Source organism: Ovis aries, chromosome 4, assembly GCF_016772045.2.
Source record: "Ovis aries strain OAR_USU_Benz2616 breed Rambouillet chromosome 4, ARS-UI_Ramb_v3.0, whole genome shotgun sequence".
In the NCBI taxonomy this organism is placed as follows: Eukaryota; Metazoa; Chordata; class Mammalia; order Artiodactyla; family Bovidae; genus Ovis; species Ovis aries.
Window position 1 is genome coordinate 96,355,223 of NC_056057.1, and position 17,463 is coordinate 96,372,685.

Below are 17,463 nucleotides of genomic sequence, written 5' to 3' on the forward strand. Positions count from 1 at the left end.
CCAGCAAAACGGGACACTTTGACCTTGTTTACGGCAGTGTTTTGAAACCGCTGTCTCGTAACTCCTGACATCACTGGACGCGTATTAGCACCTTTCCTGGGGCTGGCTGCACACGTTGCTACCCCAACTGTCTTGAACTGCCCCTGGTTGAACAATCACTCCTCACAACAGTAGGGATCCTGGCGTTAGCATTAAGCCCCCAGAACTCACGTGATACCTCTGGTAACTGTCACATCTTTCTGATCACTGATACAACAAAACAAAAAGCACCGAACATCAGGCACTTTTTAAAATCCCTGCAGAGGCACCCACACTTGGTACAGACAACTCTCTCTTCTGACTGTCTCCCTGCCCGAGAGAAGGGCTTCGTTCCTCACCAATCGCCATATTGGCAAGAACTCCTGCCACAGAGCTTTTTCTAATAGAAGATCCTGACCTACTTTCTCCCAATAAAAAATTCCCACAAACTTTCCTAGAGGATAATTTAGTTTAGCATACTTCAGAGTTTCAAAGAGCACTGCTGCGTTTTTAACTTTACTGGTAAAGTCAGATTTATCCATTTCTTTTTCTTTTTGTGGAACCTGATTTTGGAAGTGTTTCTGAGTGCTGCATTTTTAAAGAAATAATTTTCTCCTGCAAGTCTGATATTTCCCTTCTGTGTTCCTCATTTCTTGTTCTTGATCTAGCAGAATTTTTAAAAAGGGAAAAGTGAGGATAGTTGTGACACAATTCAACTGTGTAAGTTACAGTAAAATCTGAGTGAACATCTGCCATGACCTATCTCTTTAAAGAGAACTAAGTTCAGGTACTACAACAGTGGTGCAATTTTAGAAAGAAATTAAAAACCCAGGTTTCAGCTATCTGAAATCAACTGATAATATTCTCTTTCCTTCCCTACAACAACTTACAAAACATCAAGTCCTCGAACTATAGTCACCAAGAAATAAAGAACACGAAATACATATCTGAGCAATTACGGCCCTTGTTTATCAGAGAAGGATTAAAAGCAAAGACGTCCAGGGTTAATAAAATTAATTAACTCTAGAGAACTACTAAAAAGACCCTCCAAATATCATGCCGTTACTATGACAACTTCAAAATTGCTTTGAGAAAATGTGAGGGATTTTAAGATTCGTGATAAAACAAGCGTCATCTAGTCTGCCAGAAATTACTTTCATTTATATCAGGCAGCAAAAAGGCTAAATGGCTATTTACAACTGTGAACTATCAAATCATTACCTTTTGAGAGATGCTGCTCTCTCCATGCAGATCATGAAAGGAGTAGTAAGTACATGAACAGCTCTCTCAGTAATCGGAACCATTTTGATTTCAGTCCTGCAACTACACCACTCCTTCGGTCTATCTACTTGGTACTTTATTTTTATAATGAAAGCAAAGTCTGATGCAATCTGAAAGGGAAGGGACAAAAAAAAAAAAACCTAACAGTCTTTACTTTCCTAATACAAATAGGCAAACACTCACTCCAATATTTTAGGCATTAAAAATGAAACAAAAATGAAACAGCATTTTTTTCCCTTAAAATTTCTGCTCACAGGTATTCAGACTGATTTACATTTTACATAATCTTGATGGCTCAATCAGGAAGTGAAAATTTTAAGTGCGTGTGTTATGGACGGGAGGAATCATGTGACCCACAGAGCAAAGAAAATTATGTAGTAGACTAGCACACTAAGAAAAATAAACTTAACAGGAGTTTAAAAATACTGTCTTTGGGATTCATCGAGCTCTGAATATGTTACAGCTTTTAAGAAATAAAAATCAATTTGGAAGCCTTGAAAATAAGCCCTCAGGACATTTAAAAAAATATTACAAGATCAAAGCAACGCACTATGTGAAACAAAAGTTTAATTAATAAAGAAACTGTTTCTACGAAGATCATATCCATTCAAGTTTTATTTTCAAGGTGATTTTTCATGTTATTTGAAGATGGGGCAAGACATAATTGTAATGAAACAAACATTTGCAGTTATGTACTTGTACTTTATTTGCACAAAGAAAAAACTGTTCTGGTTTTCACACAGGTTTTATTGATTTCAAGAGGTCACTGTATTTTATTACAGCAAATACATTCTCAAGAGGAAAATGTCAACACCATAAAAATTTTCATCTGAGGTATTAACTCACCCTGGAAATCAAAAAGTGGGAGATAAATGTTAAAACACTTAAGTATAATGGATTGGCTGATAGATGACTTTCTCATATAAAAACCACTTGACCACAGTCTTGGTGCTAGTTGTCTAAAATGAGTCTGTTACCATAAACATACTTGAAATTCAAAAGGTGTGGCCAGTGATTCTTTTGTTTCTTAATGCAATTTCTGTTATTAATATCAATAAAAACAATTAACCTGGTTGAGGAGGTATTTGTATCTCATAACTATTATTTTTATCAACTTAATGCTTCACATTTTTCAAAATGCTTTTCATATCTTTATATCAGCTTAAAAAAAAATTATACCACAGGCAAGTGGCAGGGCACGGTCAGTGAAAAACGGCGGTTCTGAGTATTTCCCTGGTTACTAGCTCATCTTTCAAAATTCTTAAACACAAGAGGTAGCTGGAGAAGAAATTATTAGGGAAAACAGAGGACTCTCAGAACGGAAGCTTGAAGTAGACCAAGAACAGTCAGGGGTATTACATGACATTGTGATATTCCTACTAAACATGGTTATCACACTGGTTGACTAGATTAATAAGAAAAGATAAACAAGTTGCCAAGAAATGTACCCCCAACAGAGTCATGGCACAACTCACCTCTGCATCTTGCCGAGATCATAATTTATTGAGAATAAATCTCAGCTTTATTCTATAACTAAGCCAAGTGGAGAAGGTAAGAGACTTTCCCATGTTACACAGATAGTTGGCTAACAGCTGAACCTGGACTCAAGATTTCTGACTTCCGCAGGTTAGGGCTCTTCTTTACCACCTGCAGCGTCACAGCTACACCCTGAGGCTCAAGTAAGCCTCCAGTGAGCAGAGCCCTGCCAGCTTATCTTAGTTGAGGAAAACCGCAGCCTTAAGACTTCGAGAGGCTCGCTCTGGCTACTTCGTCCCTCACTGGTGGGCCCCTGACCCTTACTACCTCTGCTGTCTCAGTCCCCCACCAGCCAGTGCGGAGCATCATACCTTTTGAGCTGGGAGGAGACAAGGCAAGTTCTGAGCTGAGAAGCTAAGCTTCTGAGAGGGAACCAGACCCTCTTCCTGGCTCCTCCCCTTGCACGGGTATAACACAGCCTCCTCACTTTTCTGAGAGGAAAAATCAAGACTCTGAAGTAAGAAAAAGCCCTTATTTTGGTTTACATCACAATGTTACTGGGATTTTGGACAAACATGAGGACAAGATAATATTCTAGAAAAAAATACAATTAGCTCTCACTTTATAATCTTCATCAGAATCAATACTGTGGAGATTAAGAAGCTAAATGTAAAAAGGGAGGAAAAGAAAGAATTAGAAGAAAATATTTCTGAATTTGAGATAGGAAAAGAAGTCTTAGCTTCACCAAAGCAATGGAAAAAGCAACAAACGGCAAGGTAATCAACTCAACCTGACGATGTTGAAACAGTAAAATTTGTAGCTCCAAAAGCATCAGACAAAACTGAAAGATAAATAAAAAAATACTTGCAATAGGATAATATGGTTTATATCATTTTAATGTAAACGATAAAAGATATTAACAGACAATTCAACCCAAATATAAAAAGTCAATTAATGCAAGAGAGTGTTGAATTTCACTAGGAAACACCAGGAGTCTTTTCATCAATCAGATTCACAAAAATGGACAACAGAAAGAACAAAGCTGGTGAAGTGAGGTAAGACAATCATTTCAGGAAATCAGCAATATCTTTTTATAAGCCCTCAAACTGCATTGACTGATAACATAATCTATAAATACCTCCTGAAGAAGCAGTCACAGATACACAGGAAGATAACTGTACAAGGACATACATACAGTAACTTACAATAACATAAAACCGGAAACAACCTAACAACCAAAACTGGAGAAAAGCATGTGAATAAAAAAATTACAGCAAACTCATATTTTTTTTTCCTATGTTTAAATAATGGTTTTGGAGAATACTTAATGACACTGGAGATCACAAAATATAATGTTAGGTAAAAATGCTGGATATAAAATTATATATAAATATGATATAAATGTTGCTAGGCAAAAAGAGACTGGAAAAGAATATAGTTAAACTTAAGAAAGGGTGGGCAGAGAACTTAAAATTTTTTCATTACTTCTTTATAATATTGAGATATCTGACATTTCCAAAAGAAATGTTATTTTTATAATTAGAAAAATGTTATTTAACTTAATGAACATTCTATAAATATCTCTGTCATATGAATCCCAGGGACGGGGGAGCCTGGTGGGCTGCCGTCTATGGGGTCGCACAGTCGGACACGACTGAAGCGACTTAGCAGCAGCAGCAGCAGCAGCAGCATGAAAGCTTTACAAACACCTAACAAGAAAATGCTTACATTTTATTATTAAGTGCAAGGAAAGTGCAAAACAATATGATCTTAAATAGATAAAAATTCACATTAAAAAGACCAGAAAAATATACATCAAGATGTTAATAGTGGTTGCTTTTTAATAGCGCTACTTATTGCGTGTAATATTTTTCCTATGTAAGTTTTCTATGATTGTCACATATCACTTTCATGAGGAAAAATAGACATCAATATCACAATTATAGGACAGACACATCAAGAATATGCTACTATTAATGCTGACTGTCAACAGCCATAAAAAGCTGCTCTATCATTAAGCTGTCCTTTTTTAAATTGTAGAAACCACTGGTATGTCTTCAGGGAGTATCAGGAGGGTGTCTGGGAGGTGGGAACAAATAATACTTCCCAGTTTTCAAGCTGTTTTCTCCACAAAGCAGCAGCTCTGCGAGGGCCACACTGAAGCATGAGACTCTTGACAGTAGGATGTTCATTATTAGCAAAATGGCAAAGAAGATTGACGGACGAGGGGTGGAAAATGGCCCAAAGGGGAAGGCAAGAGTTCACGTCAACAACCGAAGCATTAAGAGAGAAGATTCAGGGAATCATTAGACCCAAAACAATGAAAAGAAGGGTCCCAAAGAATTGTGTGTATACCTATGTTCACAGCAGCATTATTCACAACAGCCAAAAGGGATGATGCAACCCAAGTATCCAATGGATGGATAAACAAAATTGTGGTCTAGTCACATAACAGAATGTTACTCACCCTTAAAAAGAAAGGAAACTCTGATACATGGTACAACATGGTTGAATCTTGAGGATAGCATACTAAGTGAAATAAGCCAGTCACTAAAAGATACGGTGTGAATCCACTTATATGAGGTTCCTGGAAGAGTCAAATTCACAGAGACAGAAAGAACTGTGCTTGCCAGGGACTGAGGAGAAAGGGAGAATGGTGAGTTAGTGTTTAATGGGAATGCGGTTTCAGTTTAGCAAGATGAAAGAGTTCCGGAGATGAGTGATGGTGATGGCTGTTCAGTGACATAAATGTACTTAATGCCGCTGAACTGTACACTTAAAAATGGTTGGGACTTCCCTGGTGGTCCAGTGGCTGAGATTCTGGGCTTCCAATGTACGGGATGTGGGCTCGATCCCTGGTTGGGGAATTAAGATCCCACATGCCATGTGGTGTAGCCAAAAAAAGAAAATAATTAAGATACATTTTACATCATATGCATCTTACCACAGTTTAATAATGTGTGTGTATATATATATATACACACACACACACATATATATATATACCATTAAAGGAAAAAAGAGAGAACAGAATAAAGAAAGAATGCATTAAAGTTAGTATTCATAATTCTGATGCATGCTTTTGATTTGGTAGGAAACTCAGTTTAAAGGATGTCAAGGGTGCAAGCATCAAAATAAAATAGATTTTCTTTTTTTTTAGATCTTATTTCTGATATTAGATTTTTAAAATAGAGTTATAGAAGTTAGCTCAGTAACAGAAAATCAAAAGTAAAAATAAGAAGGGACATTATGTCTAACTTGAAAAGAACATACCACACCTCTCTGTGGTTCTTTGAGACCCTTTCATTATAGCTAGCTTGAAAAATTCCCCACAACTAGGAAAGAACCTGCAAGCCCAAGAAACAAGATGACACTTTCCCATCAGCTAACAGGAAAAAAACATAACTATGAGGGAAACCCTGAGTCTCCTAAAACATACTCTATCCTTTCTGTGCCCCATTAACGAGACTCAAAGAATTCTGGAGCTGGACAAAGGCTGTCAAGTAGAGCTGCTCCAGGGACACAGACAGCAGCAGAGCTTGTCAGCTTGTCCAGGCTCACTCAGTGATGCTGGATTTAAAGACAAGTCCCTGGAGCATAGCTACGCTTTGTTTGTCACGTTCTATTTTTCAATTAGCATGGTTCATATTTTACAGTCAGCTTACTACAGGTAAGAAATAAAGCATATCTGGAATATTCTTTTTACAAGTTATTTGATTAATTCCATTCAAAAAATATGTATTGAATACACAGTACATGGGATTCCCTGGGGGCTCCTTGGTAAAGGATCTGCTTTTAGCGCAGGAGGCGTGGTGATGAGGGTTTGACCCCTGGGTCGGGAAGACCCCCTGGAGGAGGGCATGGCAACCCACTCCAGTATTCTTGCCTGGAGAACCCCATGGACAGAGGAGCTTGGTAGACTACAGTCCATGGAGTCGCTCAGTTGTGTCTGACTCTTTGCGACCCCATAGACTAAACAGTCCATGGAATTCTCCAGGCCAGAATACTGGAGTGGGTAGTGACTTAGCACATACCCACACATGCATAGTACGTACCTTATACTATATACCAGGCACTGCGCTAAGCACTGAATGGTGAGCTGGATGCCATCATCCCGTTACAATTTAAAAGGATGGGATGCTACTGGCACACATCAGTGGGGGCTCCAATCTGATCAAGGTAGCTCGAGAATGGAAACCTGTATGAAGTGACACTTTTAGTAATAGTAGTAGTAATTAGTGGGCTTCCCTTGAGGGTCAGCTGGTAAAGAATCTGCCTGCAATGCAGGAGACCTGGATTCAATCCCTGGGTTGGGAAGATCCCCTGGAGCAGGGAAAGGCTACCCACTCCAGTATTCTGGCCTGGAGAATTTCATGGACTGTTTAGTCCATGGGGTCGCAAAGAGTCGGACACAACTGAGCGACTTTCACTCCAGTAGTCATTAGTATTATTGCCACAAGATTGACTGGCTACTACTATGAGTCAGATTGAGTTTTAAACACATTCTCCAGGCACAAATTAATTTAATCTTACTATAATCTTACAAAGTCAGATTTGAAAGATGAGAAAACTGAGGTACTGAGAGGTCACCCAGCTCTTCCATAGTAGAATCAGACCAGACTGTACCTATGTTCAGAATGTGCTCTGAGGGGAACCCAGACTAATGTAAGACAGGATGACACTTAAGGATCACAACACCTGGTAGAGAGCAGAGCTCTCAGAATAAGCAGCAGTGGGGTGGGGCGGGGGGCGGGCGTGGGTAAGCAGAGTCATGCTCCCCATTACAGGTGGGAGCAGCTGGAACTGGGGGCCATGAGCAGGTGAGTGGGGAGGGGGTTGGAGGAGTGGCAGGAATATGTAGTGATGATCAGGAACCTTGGGGGGCAGAGGTGAGGGATGTTTGGGCAGGCAGGATTCTCATCAAGTTCTGCTGCGCTGAGGGGGAAATGAGTCTCTTTTGCAACCCCCTCCCCCCATTGCCATGAGTTTCAGTGTTTGATGACTTGTTTACACAGAGAGTGAGAACACATCCTCTACAGGACCCTGATCAAGTTGGGTACAGGATACCATAGTAACAGGTGAGAGTTGAGAGCGAAGTGACATGATGGGGTTGTTTTCCAGAAGCATCTCTCTGAATGCAGTTGGGAGAATGGACTGCGGAAGAGTATCAGCAGCACGGAGAGGGATGCTAAAGACAACAGTTTAGGTCAGAGATGATGGTAACCAAGAAGGACACACTGCAGACAGAGTAGGTGGGTTTGAGAACGGTCAAGATGCAAATTTTTGATCAGATTTGGTTTCTTTGTGGATCTGGAAGATGAGGTGAGAGAAGGGTCAATAAGGCACAGGTTTCAGGTTTGGGTGACTGGGATCAGTCCGGAATCCACTGGCTATGAGGTGCTAGCAAGATATTGAGTAGGAAGGTCCAGCTGTATCCATGCTTTGGATACAAAGCATGGAGCTTAGAGATAAATAGAAAGAACCTGCAAAGGGAGGCAAGGAAGAGAAAAAGCCAGAGGGGCAGGTCAGGCCAGCGAGGCAAGGACATCAAACAGGTCACGGCAGATACAAATCTAAATTTATCTGGCGAATGCAGCAACAGAAGATAGGAAGACAGCTATCACTCTGGCCAGTGCGAGACCAGCTTGGTCACAGGTGCAAAAGCCAGACTGTAGGAGCCTGAGGAGGAGGCCTGCATTGCAGACAGATTCTCTACCAGCTGAGCCACAAGGGAAGCCCAAGAATACTGGAGTGGGTAGCCTATCCCTTCTCCAGCGGATCTTCCCAACCCAGGAATCGATCCGGGGTCTCCTGCATTGCAGGCGGATTCTTTACCAGCTGAGCTACCAGGGAAGCCCTGCAGAAGGGGCAGGGCTGAGGAAATGGAGGCAGCGAATTCACCCTGCTCTTCCAAGAAGTTGGGCCCTGGCAGGAGACGTGAGTGGAGAAGTAACCCAAAGGGAAGGCGATCCTGAAGGCCGCTGGGTTTTGTGTTTGGTTTTCGGTTGGTCAACCTTGAGTGGGTTTATGTGTTCATGGGAGAAAGTCAGTGGAGGATGGCAGGTGAAGGTCAGAGAGAGAGAAAAGTCTCTGAGGAAGTGAGAGGGGACAGGGTCAGAGCCTGGACATGGGCGGGCTCCTCCTCCACGAGGGCAGGAGGCAAGGAAAACAAGCCAGGTGTAGATGCAGCATGCTGATCGGGGCTGCAGCCTGAGCGTGCTCACCTTCTGGTGTCTATTTTCTCTGTGCGTAGGAGGGTGGCAGCTACAGAGATTGAGCAGTAAGAACAAGCCCCAGAAGAAAGAGCTGCCAGGAGACGAGATTGGCCGGGACGGCAGGGGGCAGCCGCGGTCAGTGGAAGGTGACCTCCCAGGCGCCAGATCATGACAGCCACATGCCACCGCACCATGCCGCTGTGGTAGTTACCAAACAACACTGGGAACATAAACAAAAAACCTGATGACGCAGAGCAGACCTCATGAGAAGTCCACTTCAGGACAGTCAGGTCGGGTAAGTCAGCTGTAATTCCATCAGTCTCCTTAGGCCTCAACCACACAGGGTGTCATGAAGACAGATGCTTCCACAGGGTATGACGGCCTTCCTGGTTACATGTGGAAAGCTCACACTTCAGTCTACAATCAAACTGGGTTTGTATGTGTAACCAAAACATCGTTATTTCAACCCTATTAATAGTGCACTGACAACCTGTGTGTTTGGCCAGAGTGGGCTTGTGCTTTCGGGCCTAGTCCATGCTGCTAAATGGGCATCTGGATCACAGTGAGGGTCCAGCATGCCCCTCCTTCCAGAGTCGTGCTGGGGAGCACAGGTGGGAAGACAGTCCTGCCACAGTGGCTTCTCCCAGACACAGCTCTAGTTCCTGCTCTGGCCGGGAAATTGCTTGAGAAAGCAAAAACAGGGGCCAGGAGCTGAGCACAACTGTACAAGTCCAAACACAGGCTAGGGGAGGTATTTCAAGTGAACGACTGTTGTGTTCCGCTTAAGCTCAGAGCAAAGTGGCAGGAGAGGAAGATGCAAGCTCACAGAGTACCTTTCCTTGTAAAGTCCTTTTGCAGTGACAAAAGTCATTCTAGCAATTAGTATCAAGTATCTCTTGTATTTCCAAGGCATACACCTCCCAAAGAGCTCAAAAGAAAAACAAAACAAAACCTTTTTTTCAGCATCCTTTTCGGAGAGAAGGTAAATTAACAGTAAAATCTGATCAGTTCAATCAACTGGGGAGTTTGCTATGAATAGTGAGATGTCTGAACCGTAGGACAGTGATATACTTTTGCTTTTTCAGTTTCTTCTTTTAGAAAAGATTTCCTTTCCTCAAGTGACTGTATCATGAAACTAAGGGAATATTAAATACCTCCAGCCAATAGTTCCATGGCGCTCACTCTGACTCGGGCACAGCGCCAAGTCTCCCGAGTTCTCTGAACGTGAGGCAGGCATTCTCACTCTGCCAGCTTTAGGGAGAAGCACAGAGGGGCTGACTCCTTTGCCCGTGGGGACCAGCAGAGCCGGTGTCTCAACCCCGGCTGTCTAGCGTCAGAGACCTGTGCTCAACCACTGACCTGGGCTGCCATACTATGATAACACGAATTCTAAAACTCTACAAATTTAGGGTGTTAAAAAGAGATAATCAGCACTCATTCTCTCCCTCTAACAGAGTAATATTGCGGTGCTGTTTCCTACTCTATCCATCCCTCAGTTTTCAAATCAAAGATTCTCATATTTATATTCAGATAAAAAACGCTAAGTGAAACTGTTTACGAAAACCTTTCCAAGTAGAGATTCTATTCACAAAGAAGACTTTAAAAGTCAGCAGATCTATTTTTGCATACAATAAGCACAAGCCAGCAAAACAATTTTTTTCACAAGTTTCTTTACAAAGAATTTTCTTCTTAAGAGTAGTTATTATTTTGTCTGACCCCATACTTAATTATACTGAGTCCCAAATCAGTCATTTTGAATCAATGCATCTCCTGGTTTTCAAATAAGAAAACTGAAGTTCAAATATTTCATTCTCTTTGAAGTTGCCCGCAGGCTTAGGGTGGATTGCACAGATTTGATGGTGTACTTCTGTAGAGATGAGGACCTGATCTTCAGTGTGGGAGTGCTGCAACTTCTAGAAACCTCAGCAAGGTTCGTTCTATAAAACAAGCAAGGAACGGCCCCCAAAATGGCTCCACAGAGTTTCTGTCAGTGACCTTGGATGCAAATGTCCCGTGACATGTAAGTTCAAGACTGCCAGTCACTTGAGGCTTATTAAGTCTGACCAGTGTGAACTGTTATTTCCCAGACTTAAGTGCATGTCATATGGCGTCTGCACAAACATTCTTCAGGGCTCCTTTGAAACAGACCCACACTTACACGGATAACCAATTTTCAGTAAAGGTGCCAAAGCAAGTCAATGAGGAAAAGGAAGTCCTGAGAACAAACCATGTTGGAACAACTGGGAAACATACTCAAAAGAACGCGCCTAACCTCTGCTTTACCTGATAAACAAAAATTAATCTGAGATGGATCATAGCCCAAAGGATAAAAGCGAAAACTATAAGGCTTCTAAAAGAAAACACAGAAGGATATCTTTACAGTCTTGGAGAGGCAGATTACTTAGGAAACAAAAAGTACTGATAATATATGGGGAAATTTGATTAATTTACTTCAAAATTAAAACCTTCTGCTCATCAAAAGACATTTATAAGAAAATAAAAGGTAAAATACAGACTGGGAGACTCTATCTGCATTACAAGTTTCTGACAAAAGAATTTTTTTAGGAGTATAACATAGGAAAAAAAACTTCTACCTATCAATAATATATAAAAAATTCAACTTTAAAATGGGCAAAAGAAAAACAAAAATGGCTAAGAGTTAGAACAGATCCTTCGAACAGGAAGGTATACCAATGGCCAATAAGATGAGAGATCTTGACGAGAGATCACATCTATACACAGCTACTAGAAAAACCACAGCTTTGACAAGACAGACCTTTGTTGGCAAAGTAACGTCTGTTTTTTAATATGCTGTCTCGGTTGGTCTTAGCTTTTCTTCCAAGGAGCAAACGTCTTTTAATTTCATGGCTGCAGTCACCCTCTGCAGTGATTTTAAAGTCCAAAGAAATAGTCTGTCACTATTTCCATTGTTTCCCCATCTATTTGCCATGAAGTGATGCGATTGGATGCCATGATCTTAGTATGGATGTGAGAGCTGGACTACAAAGAAAGCTGAGTGCCAAAAATTTGATGCTTTTGAACTGTGGTGTTGGAGAAGACTCTTGAGCCCCTTGGACTGCAAGGAGATCAAACCAGTCCATCCTAAAGGCAATCAGTCCTGAATGTTCATTGGAAGGACTGCTGCTGAAGCTGAAACTCCAATACTCTGGCCAGCTGATGCAAAGAACTGACTTATTGGAAAAGACCTGACGCTGGGAAAGACTGAAGGTGGGAGAAGAGGACGACAGAGGATGAAGTGGTTGGATGGCATCACCAACTCAACAGACTTGAGTTTGAGCAAGATCTGGGAGTTGGTGATGGATAGGGAAGCCTGGTGTGCTGCAGTCCATGGGGTCGCAAAGAGCTGGACACGACTGAGTGAACTGAACTAACCACTTGCTCTACAGTAGAATGGCTGCTGCTGCTGCTGCTGCCGTGTTGCTTCAGTTGTGTCCGACTCTGTGCAACCCACAGACGGCAGCCCACCAGGCTCCCCTGTCCCTGAGATTCTCCAAGCAAGAACACTGGAGTGGGTTGCCATTTCCTTCTCCAATGCATGAAAGTGAAAAGTGAAAGTGAAGTCGCTCAGTTGTGTCAGACTCCCAGCGACTCTATGCACTGCAGCCTCCCAGGCTCCTCTGTCCATGGGATTTTCCAGGCAAGAGTACTGCAGTGGGTTGCCACTGCCTTCTCCATTAGAAAAACCAATAGTGGTAGACTGTTGGGGCTTCCCAGGAGGCTCAGTGGTAAAGAATCTGCCTGCCAATGCAAGAGACCCAGGTTCAATCCCTAGGTCAGGAAGATCTCCTAGAGAAGGAAATGGCAACCCACTCCAGTGTTCTTTCCTGGAGAATTCCCTGGACAGAGAAGCCAGGTAGGCTAGAGTCCATGGGGTCGCAAAGAGTGAGACAGGGCTGAGCACACATGCACACAGACAGCTGTTAAGAAGGAACTGGAGGACCGGGGACCCTCATCCACTGCTGGCTGGAGTATAAAACAGAATAATCATCTGAAAGCTATCTGGAAGTTTCTTATAAAGGTAAACATGTATCTGCTGTCTGGTTCAGCGACTAAACTGATATTCAAACAGGAATGAGACTGAGAAAAAGAGAGCTGGTTCACAGTAGCTTAATATCCATAACAGCCAAAAAGGGAAAAACAATCCAAACGTCCATCATCAGGAGAACTGGACCGAAGATTTGGGTCTATTCATACAAGAGATTCCTCCCCAGCATGGGAGGAGGAAGAATGATGGAGGATACACCCAACAATATGAAACTGCTGTGTGAGGGAAAGTCAGGCACGAAGAAGTACTTGCTCTGTGATTCCATTTAGATGAAGTTCAGGAACAGGAAAAGAAGCAATGGTATATAAATAAGAAAGTGTTTGCCAATGGGGTTGGAGACTGATTGGACTGGGCAGAAGAAAACGCAGGTGAAGAAATGTTCTACGTGTTAACCAGCGTCCAGCTACACGAGTGTACTTAACATCGCAGCATTGCACCATGGCTGTCCCACGTCTGCGGAACCATCCACACACGGTCCTCCAGAGAAAAAGACAAAACTTGCTTGTTCTTCTCTCATCCGGTAGTAGCAGTCAACTGATACGCCCGGTCCCAGAACCAGTGTGACAGAGCCCTAAATTCCCCAAGTGTCCTTTTTTAGGCCCATTGTTTCTCAGTAGACAACTGACAAGCCACACTCAACACACTCCTTACCTCCAGCAGGCTACAGAAGAGATGGGAGCAAGCGGATTTGGACAGAAGGGCACCTGAAATAAGCTGATAATATATCTGTTCTGGCCAATAACAGAAATAAACTACAAACATGTTGTGGGGGCTGGCATCCTCAGAGCTCAGGACACTTCAGCACTCTCCACATCTGCTTCTGGGGCATGGCCTCAGAGGGCCTGCTCTTTGATCTAGAACTGTCCAGAAGGCTCTAAATTGGTAAACGACTTACAGAATACAGAGATCAGATACCAGGGGATCTTTACTATCCTCAATTACCTCTATGCCATTACCAAAAAAAAACCCCAAACCAAACACAAATGAATACGCAACAGTACTACTGGGCAGGGCTTCCCTGGTGGCTCATTCAGAAAGGATCTGCCGGCCAATGCAGGAGAGACGGGCTCAGTCCCTGGGTCGTGAAGATCCCCTGGAGAAGGGACTGGCAATCCACTCCAGTCTTCTTGCCTGGGAAATCTTATGGACAGAGGAGCCTGGCAGGCTATATAGTCCATGGAGTCACAAAAGACTTGGACACAGCTTAGCAACTATGGGGCTCCTAGTATTATGCTAGACATCAGGATAGGCTGATAAGATTCTGTGTTAGGTTCAACCACCTGGGGGTAACTGTGGGAGATGTGCAGAAGATCTCCAGGGATTATTCACAGGGAGACAGCTACTTTTTCCGATTAAAATGAGGGAATGGTAAGATCGGAAATATAAATTCAGAGTTTCTTCTGAGGCACCAATGGATACCCCTTGTGGGAGCAAAGATAAAGGACATCAGCATCTTATTGTTTCCACCTTCATGGTATCCATTATGCATTTTCAGGAACTATGGGACAAATACGAGAAAGGAATGATCAATAGGAATTTGGAGATTTTTTTTCACTAAGGAAATGGGAAGGGAGAATATAGACGCTTCTTACAAGAAAAGAGAGAAGCATGAGAATCTATCTCTTAAGGAATAAAAGTTATAGAAACAAAGGAACAGAAACTCCTGTGTCTAAGGGCAGACAAGATTTTACAAAAGAAGCACGTGTACATTTATATTTGTATTAAAGATAAGGAACAGCGCCCACTACTTCTATAGATTTTTTTAAATGACTAACTTTCATGTTTTACAAGATGCATCTTTTCTTCTAGCAACAAAGCTTGAAGAGTGTCTTGGGGTGCTCTACGATGAACAACTACAGCCTCTGTAGCTGGAAATCTTTGTGTCTTTGTATAAACTCAGCTCATTGCCTCTTCCCAGCCAAGATATTTCTTTTTTATTTTTATTGAAGTATAGTTGACTTGGACTTCCCAGGTGGCACCAGTGGTAAAGAATCTGCCTGTCAATGCAGGAGATGTAAGAGACGTGGGCTCGATCCCTGGGTTAGGAAGATCCCCTGCTGCAAGGAATGGCTACCTACTCCTGTACTCTTGCCTGGAGAATCCCATGGACAGAGGAGCCTGGCTGGCTACAGTCCACAGGGTCGCAAAGAGTCGGACAGGACTGAACAAACTTAGCACACACGTGTAGTTGATTTACAGTGCTGTGTTAGTTTCAGGGGTACAGCAAAGAGCATCAATCAGTTATAGATACACATATACATATATCCACTCTTTTTTAGAGTCTTTTCTCATATAGGTCATTACAGGGTATTAAGTAGAGTTCCCTGTGCTATAGAGTAGGGCCTTATCAGTTAACCTATTTTATATACAGTCGGGTGTGTATGTCAATCCCAACCTCCCAATTTATTTCTCCCAGCCAAGTTATTTTGAGGGTTAGTTTGCCCAAAATCCAATACCCACTGCAGTTATTGTGCCCTTATTTAAACTTTTTTCCTGGCTAACTGCATTTCTGATTTAATTCTTCAGATGTGTTTCTGACAAATGAACAAATGAAAGGACTTCTCATTTGTTACGGACTGAATGTTTGTCTCTCTTGCCTCAATTTATATGTTGAAATCTTCATTTGGCGGTGTTAGGAGGTGGGTCTTTGGGGAGGTTGTTAAATCACAGAGTACTCATGAATGGGATTAGTGCTCTTATAAAGGAAGACTCCAGAGAGCTCTCTCACCCCCTTCACCTTTGAGAGGACATGACAAGAAAGCAGCTTTCTATAAACCAGCCCCCAGAACCGTGAGGGATAAATTTCTGTTGTTTATAAGCCAGCCAATCTATGGTACTTTGTTATAGCAGCCCAAACTAAGATACTATTTCAAAATGGTGGTCAACGCACATGAAAGATACCATTACAGTTATTAAAAATAAGTATATACACTCACCACAATTAAAAGACTATCAGGAGCCTGAGGGATTTCAACAAACATCTGGAAGCCATAAAATAACCAAGTACTGACTGATGAAGCTAAGCAGAGGCAGCTCATAGCCCCAGAGGTTCTCTGAGACGGCTGGGGCTGAGGAAGGAGATAACCCAGTGAAACCTCAAGGAGGCTCTAGACTCAGAAAAAGAAAGTGTGATATGGGCCAGAGATGATCAAAAGGGTAGAAAGATTAACTGAGAAGTCAAAGCATCAAGAATTGCTACCTCCATACCTAATTCCTGTCTTTATAAGAAACATCAGACCTTATAGGTACCCCCAGGCCAAAACTAAAACTTAAAAAAGGGCCATGATTCTCTAACAAAATGAAACACAATGTCTAGTGGGAACTAAACAGCCAATGTGATTCTGAAAACCCCCAAGTCAAGTCCTCTTCACTCTGATGCTTAGCAACTCTCCACACAAGGGCTGGCTGCCACCAGAGGGAAGCAAGATGCACTCAAGAGAGCGAGCCCTGGCAGCCGAAGGCCATCTCATCTGTACATGAGTGAAGAGTTAGGGATAAATACACACTTACAGAAAGCCTACAATAGGACAGTGGAAAACCAAGACAAACAACAAAAAGACACTGGAAGAGACAGAAAATTCAAAGCAGTAAAGATATCTCACCAAGAACCCAGCTTTTATTAGTGTCCCTAAAAAATTTTGAGAAGCAATAAACATACCCATGGGCTTCCCTGGTGGCTCAGCGTTAAAGAATCTACCTGCCAATGCAGGAGATGCAAGAGACACAGGTTCAATCCCTGGTTGGGAAGATCCTTTGGAGGAGGAAATGGCAGCCCACCCCAGCATTCCTGCCTGGAGAGTCCCATGGACAAAGGAGCCTGGTGGGCTACAGTTCGTGGGGCCACAGAGTTACACATGACTGAGCCTGTACATAATCATATCCATGTAAGGAAAAAACACACCCAAAAATGCACAAGAAATAGCAATCCAAAAAAAAAGGTCTACAGAATTAAAACCATGACCCCAAACAAGTATCAGTGAGCACTGCATGCAGGTGCCTGGGTACCCTGACCTCACAGCTGTGACTCCGACAACTTAATCCTGTGACACAGATAGTGCCTTCTTACATAAGATATGCTGCAAATTTACAGCCAGAAGTTTAAAACGGCACATATAAAACATGTTGCTGGAAAGAAGACGGTGACACAAAGCCTCATTTTTCAAGAAAATCTGAGTCTGTTTTTAACTCCTGTGTGAGTTTGCAAGATTACCTATGAGCTTCTCTCCACATTTATCTGTCCTTTCCTACAGAAAGGGAGAAACCAAAGATGGTGTTTTTAGAGTGACATAATAAAAACTCCAGGAAAGTATTAGTAAGAACTAGCTTAATGTGAAGACTTCAAAATATGAAAACACATTAATGTAGAACATGTGACGTCATCCCTGGAGGTCTTCACACAGAAGACAA

General features: G+C 42.2%; 1 long non-coding RNA gene across 7 annotated transcripts in view; it reads right to left on the bottom strand.

Annotated features, from left to right (window-relative positions):
- LOC106991099 (uncharacterized) overlaps positions 1-17,463 on the bottom strand; it is a 239,365-nt gene that overhangs the window by 83,216 nt on the left and 138,686 nt on the right. The gene's annotated exons all lie outside the window — the stretch shown is intronic.